This window comes from Cnephaeus nilssonii, assembly GCF_951640355.1.
Source record: "Cnephaeus nilssonii genome assembly, chromosome: X".
Lineage (NCBI taxonomy): Eukaryota > Metazoa > Chordata > Mammalia > Chiroptera > Vespertilionidae > Cnephaeus > Cnephaeus nilssonii.
In genome coordinates, this window is record NC_137071.1 from 48,829,987 (window position 1) to 48,836,675 (window position 6,689).

At 39.1% G+C, this 6,689-nt stretch overlaps 1 pseudogene across 1 annotated transcript; it reads left to right on the forward strand.

Annotated features, from left to right (window-relative positions):
- The first annotated feature begins 4,326 nt into the window (after positions 1–4,326).
- LOC307095732 (small ribosomal subunit protein eS17-like) lies at positions 4,327–4,734 on the forward strand (annotated as a pseudogene). The gene has a single exon. The product of its transcript is annotated as a small ribosomal subunit protein eS17-like (transcript).
- The last annotated feature ends 1,955 nt before the right edge of the window (positions 4,735–6,689 follow it).

Here is a 6,689-nt window from a genome sequence, read left to right on the forward strand (position 1 = left end):
ATTGATTCCATCTGATGTATTATTCATTCTACATTTCAGTTATTGTATTCTTCATTTATGACTGGTTCTTTTTAAAATATATATTTTTACTGATTTCAGAGAGGAAGAGAGAGGGAAAGAGAGGTAGAAACATCAATGATGAGAGAACCATCAATTGTCTGCCTCCTGCATGCACTGCACTGGGGACTGAGCCCACAAACCAGGCATGTGTCCTGACTGGGAATTGAACTGTGACCTCCTGGTTCATACGTTCATGCTCAACCACTGAGCAACACAGGCCAGGCTATGACTGGTTCTTTTTATAGTCTCTATCTCCTTTTATAATGTTTCTTATCTCTGTTGAAGTTCTCATTTAGTTAATGTATTCTACCCCCAAAGTTCATTGAGCATCCTTATAACTAGTGTTTTGAACTCTGTATCTGGTAGATTTCTTGCCTCTATTTTGTTTACCTCTTTTCCTGAAGTTTTGTCCTATTCTTGCATTTGGACATGTTTCTTTGTCTCATTTTGGCTGCCTCCATATATTTCTTTCTTTCTTTTTTGTAAGAGAAAGTTTATTTAGAAAGTCACAGATGTAAAAAAAAGTGAGCTGTAGAAGGAACGAGCTCAGGAAACAAGTTAAAGAGGCAAAAGAAGGGACCCTCAGAGCTTAGGAGAGAGAAAGGTAAAGCACACGGGGAGAAGAAGAAGGAGATTGGAAAAGCGCAGGTGTGCTCATGAGAGGGAGAGCACCTGCCTCCCTATATTTCTTTTTCTATATTAAGTAGATCTTCTATATTTCTTCGTCTTATGTAGTAAGTGTCCTGTAAGGTCTAGAGGCACAGCTTCCCAGGTCACCTGAGCTGGGTTCTCCAGGGGTATCCCTTGTGTGAGTTGCTGTTGTAATTGGGCTGTTATTGCTGTTGGCATGTCAGTAGGTGGTATTGACCCTCAGGCTGACCAGCTGTGAGGACTGGCCATGCCTACAATGCATGAGTCATTGTGCAGGCACTGACCTCATGAAGTGGGATTCTCTTTAGTGGTGCTCTGGTGCCTGCCAAGTCCACTTTTTGGGTGTGTCATTTGTGGTGTTAATTGGGTGATGCTCTGGTGTGGTCTGAAGCCAGCCACCAGGTCTGTTGGTTCTGGGACCTCTTGGGAGGGCTTCTGGTATAGACCCAAGGCAGCCGTTTCCTTTGCCTATCCCAGGGCCATCTGGTAGAAGTAATCTGTAGTTGGTAGTTGTTTGTGCTGGGCTTGGGATCACTTAGCAAGAGGTATAGGGCACACTTAGGCCAGTTACTACTTGTTTGAAGTTTGTGGACCTTTTGAGAGTTTTTAGGAAAGTCCACAGCACAGGCCAAAGCCAGCTGCTTGTGAGGAACAGCTGCTAAAAGAGGTTTAGGATGGTGTGAGAGTTGGGTAGGACAGGGTCTCAGGGAATTACCAGGGCAGGGTGAGTGGTGTTAGCCAAATTAATGAAGAGCTCAGATTTGGTGCCAGCCAGCACTTCTATCCATGTAAGATCTGCCTCTACAGCCCTGGTTCTGAAGCCAAACAATTCCATTCCTCCCTAAACATCCTTGGCATTTTTCAAGTTGTTGCCCTTCTCTGGAGCTTAGGGTGAATGTTTATGAGTAAGTCTGCTCTTGAATTTTTAAGAGGATGCATAGGTCCACAGTAGCCCTCTGTTTCACATGGACTGAATCCCTACTGATTTTTACAGCCAGATATTGTGGGGACTCCTCTTTCTGGCACTACGCCTGGGCTGAGTAGTCCAGATGGGGGGGACCTTAACAACCGAGATATCCTTCCTGATATTTAACTGCCACATGTGGATGTGGGACCAGCCTGTTCTACATCTCTGCACCAGTCTCGACATGACCTCTTTTTTATATCTTTAGTTATAGGAGTTCTCTTCAACTAGTCTTCAGGTGGTTCTCAAGAGTGGTTGTTCTATCATTTAGTTGTAATTTAGATGTGGTTGTGGGAGGAAATGAGCACAGTGTTTACCTACTCCACCATTGTGACCAAAATTTCAATATGTCTTTTAAATGAGAACACAAATAATAAAAAAATTATTTTGCCTGTAATAAGGTTAGCAAAGGACAAGCATTTTTATACTATTATGGTCATAGTACAAAGAAATAGATTCTCCCTTATATTAGTGGTGGAAGCCCTCAATAGAAAGCAACTTGGCAATATCTATCAAAGATATTTATATTCATACTATTCTTCTAGCAACTGAAATTTATCTCACAGATATACTAGCATATACAGAGGTTATTAATTATAGCACCATTTTTAATGGTAAAGTATTTTAAATAACCTAAATGTCAGTCAGTATGGAGCTAGTTGAATAAAATATGGTCCAGTGGAATACAAGGTAGTTATTTTAAAGATGAAGGACGTTCCATTTCCAAATGTCAAGAATTCTGCAGATATACTCCCAAATAAAACACCCATATTGGTGAAATTATTTTTTTAAACAAACAACCATTTAAACTCTCTGGAAATTGTCCTAAGGGCATGGAACAAATAAAAAAAATATTTATTCAAGAAAATCTAAAACTCGGTAGTACTAGTAAGAGTCTGACCCTTGAGCAACAACCCACAACCTCCTCCGCCTCAGTTCAGCATGACTGAAGCTCCACTCCTGGCAGCTGTGACCAAGAAAACAGGACATTCTCTTCTCCCAGGTCCCAAAGTTTATCATATTTCCCAGGGTGGGGCAGGCCTCCAGCATTTCTCAACACCCATTACTTTAGCAGCAGAAGCTAAATTTCTGGTGACTGAGATCAAGAGATTGAGGGCTCCCTTCCTTCACCCAGCCCATAATCAGAGAAAGGAGGCTCTAATCAAGGTGCAGCAGATAAAAAATACTGTAGCCCTGAAAAGCCCTTGCCCAGCTGACTTGTAGGGCAGAGATTCCACACTGAAAGCCAAGAAGACCAAAGGCTTCCAGGTCTCTCCAGTGTCCTGCTTATAAAGAAGGGATGCTACTCAAGAGGCCACTGCCCTCGCCCTGATCTCCAAAGCAGAGGCTCAGAGATTTAACATAAGAGGAGAGGCATTCTTCCAAAACTATAAAAAAAAATCCAGTTAACATCATACTTAGTGATGAAAAACTGAATGCTTTCCCCCTGTGATTAGGAACAAGACAAAGATGTTTACTCTCACCACTTCTATTCAACATTGGAAATTTGAGCTAGAACAATTAGGTAAGGAAAGGAAATAAGATGCATCCAGACTGGAAAGGAACAACTAAGTGATCTCTACTTGTACATGGCATGACATGATCTTGCATATAGAAAATTCCAAGAAATCCACTAACAACCAAAAGACTAATGATCGAGTTCAGCCAGGTTTCCGGGTACAAAAATCAATACATAAAAATCAATTGTATTTCTATACAGGAGCAATAAACAAACTGAAATAAAAAGATTTTTTAAAAATATATTTTATTGATTTTTTTACAGAGAGGAAGGGAGAGGGATAGAAAGTTTGAAACATCGATGAGAGAGAAACATCGATCAGCTGCCTCCTGCACACCTCCCACCGGGGATGTGCCCGCAACCCAGGCACATGCCCTTGACCGGAATCGAACCTGGGACCTTTCAGTCCGCAGGCCGACACTCTATCCACTGAGCCAAACTGGTCAGGGCGAAATAAAAAGATTTTTAAATTCTGTTTATAACAGCATCAAAAAGAATAAAATATATAGGAATAAATTTATCAAAAGAAATGCAAAACATACACTCTAAGAACTACAAAATATTTTTGAAAAAATTAAAGGAGACCTAAAAATGGGAAGATATCCTATGTTTATGAATCAGATGGAATAAAATTGAGAGTCCAGAAATAAACCTTTACATTTATGGTCAACTGAATTTTGACAAGAGTGCCAAGATCATTCAATGAGACAGGATAATCTCTTCAACATATTGTGCTGGGACAATTAGATATTCCAATGCAAAAGAATGACTTTGGACTCCTATCTTACACTGTGTACACATTTAACTTAAAATGGATCAAATATCTCCATGTAAACATTAAAAATATAAAACTTCCATAAGAAAACATAGGTGCAAATCTTCATGATCTTGAATTTGGCAATGGATTCTTAGATATGACATCAAAAGTATGAGCAACAGAATTAAGAATAAATGAATCAGCCATGGCTGGCGTGGCTCAGGTGTTTGGAGTGTTGTCCTGTGCACCAAAGGGTCATGAGTTCGATTCCTGATCAGGGCACATGCCTAGGTTGCGGGTTCCTCAGGTGAGGATAAAAACAACAATAATAATAAATAATAGAGTAATCAGCTGTTTCACTAGGGATTCGCCAAGATGGGCTGTGGCCACACCAAGACCGCGAAGAAGGAGGGCCAGGTCATCACTGAGAAGTACTACACACACCTGGGCAATGACTTCCACACCAACAAATGTGTGTGTGAAGAGATCACCATTATCCCCAGCAAGAAGCTTCAAAACAAGATAGCAGGCTATGTCACACATCCGGGATGAAGCAGATTCAGAGAGGTCCCATGAGAGGTATCTCCATCAAGCTACAGGAAGAGGAGAGAAAGGAGAGATGATTCTGTTCCTGAGGGCTTAGCTCTGGATCAGGAGATCATTGAAGTTGATCCTGACAATAAGGAAATGCTGAATCTCTTGGACTTTGGCAGTCTGTCCAACCTGTAGGTCACTCAGCCTACAGTAGGGATGAATTTAAAAACACCACATAGAGCCATTTGAATCTTTCTGCTGTGCTGTAATATTTTTAATAAACCACAGGCAACCTTTAAAAAAGGATAGCCCTGGCTGGTGTGACTCAGTTGGTTGGAGTATTGTACTGTACACCAAGAGGTGGAGGGTTTGATTCCTGATCAGGGTGCATACCCAGGTTGCAGATTCCATCCCTGGTCAGGGCTTACACGGGAGGCAGCCAACCCATATTTCTCTCTCACATTGATGTCTCTTTCTCTCTCCTCTCTGAAAATCAATAAAATTTTCAAAAGGTTAAAATGGTAAACTTTATGTATATTTTACCACAATAAAAATAAGACAAATAACCCAATTTAAAAATTGGCAAAGGATCTGAATAGACATATCTCCAATGAAGACATGCAAATGACCAAAATGAACATGAAAGGATGCTTAATATCACTAGCCATCAGGAAAATGCAAATCAAAAACACAATAAGATATCACTTTATACCCACTAGTATGGCCATGATCCCACTTCTGGGAATATATCAGAAGAAACCTGAAACACTAATTTGAAAGAATGTATGCACCCCTGTGTTCGTTGCAGCATTATTTGCAATAGCCAAGATCTGGAAATAGCCCAAGTGCTATCAGTAGACGAGTGGATAAAAAAGCTGTGGTATATTTACACAATGGAGTACTACTCGGTTGTAAAAGAAAAGAAGTCTTACCTTTTGTGACAAAGGTAAGTGAAATTATGCCAAGTGAAATAAGCCAGTCAGAGAAAGACAAATACCATATGAGCTCACTTATATGTGGAATGTCATGAACCAAATAAACTGACGAACAGTTTGGGGGCTGGATAAAAGAAGATGAAGAGATTAAGCAAAACAAAACAATCATCTCTCTCTCTCTCTCTCTCTCTCTCTCTCTCTCTCTCTCTATATATATATATATATATATATATATATATACACATATATATATATACACACACATATGTGTATATACATATACATAGATAGATAGATAGATAGATAGATAGATAGATAGATAGAGATAGAGATACACATACACATACACACATATACATAAATACAGAAAACAGTATGGTGATAGGCAGAGGGAATGGGGCTGGGGTTAGGTAGAGGTGTGCAAAGGGGGGAATAAATGGGGACGGAAAGAGATTTTGCTTTGGGCAATGGACGCCGATGCAGTGTTCAGATGTTTTCTTGATTTGTACACTTGAAACCTGTATGGTTTTATGAACCAATGTCACCCCAATAAATTCAATTTAAAAAGAAAGAAAGAATAACAAGTACTGATGAAGATGTAGAGTGATTGGAACCCTCATACACTACGGGTGGGAATGTAAAATGGCACAGCCACTGTGGAAAACAATCTAACAGTTCCTCTAAAGCTTAATTACTATATGAGCCATGGAATTACTATATGGACCAGTAAATCTACACCTAGATGTATATCCAAGAGAAATGAAAACATGTATCTACAAAAAAACTGTACACAAATGTTCAAATATTGATAGCAGCATTATTCATAATAGCCCAAAATAGAAACAACTCAAATTTCCATCAATTAATGAATAGATAAATAAAATGTGTGGCATGTCTACACAATCAAATATTATGCATCAGTATAAAGAAATGAAGTATTGATACATGTTATAACATGAACCTTGGGAACTGTATGCTAACTATAAGAAACCTGTAACAAAAGACCATATATTGTGTGATACCATTCATATGAAATATTCAGAAGAGGCAACTTTATAAATACAGAAAGTAGATTTGTGGATGACAGGGGCTGAGAGAAAATAGGGAATAATTGCAAATGGGTACAGTATTTCTTTTTGAGGTGATAAAAATGCTCTAAAATAGATTTTTGTGAGGGTTTTACAATTTTGCAAATATACAAAAATCCATTTACTTGTATACTTTAAATAGGTAAGCTATAAGATATGCAAATTATAGCTCAATAAAGCT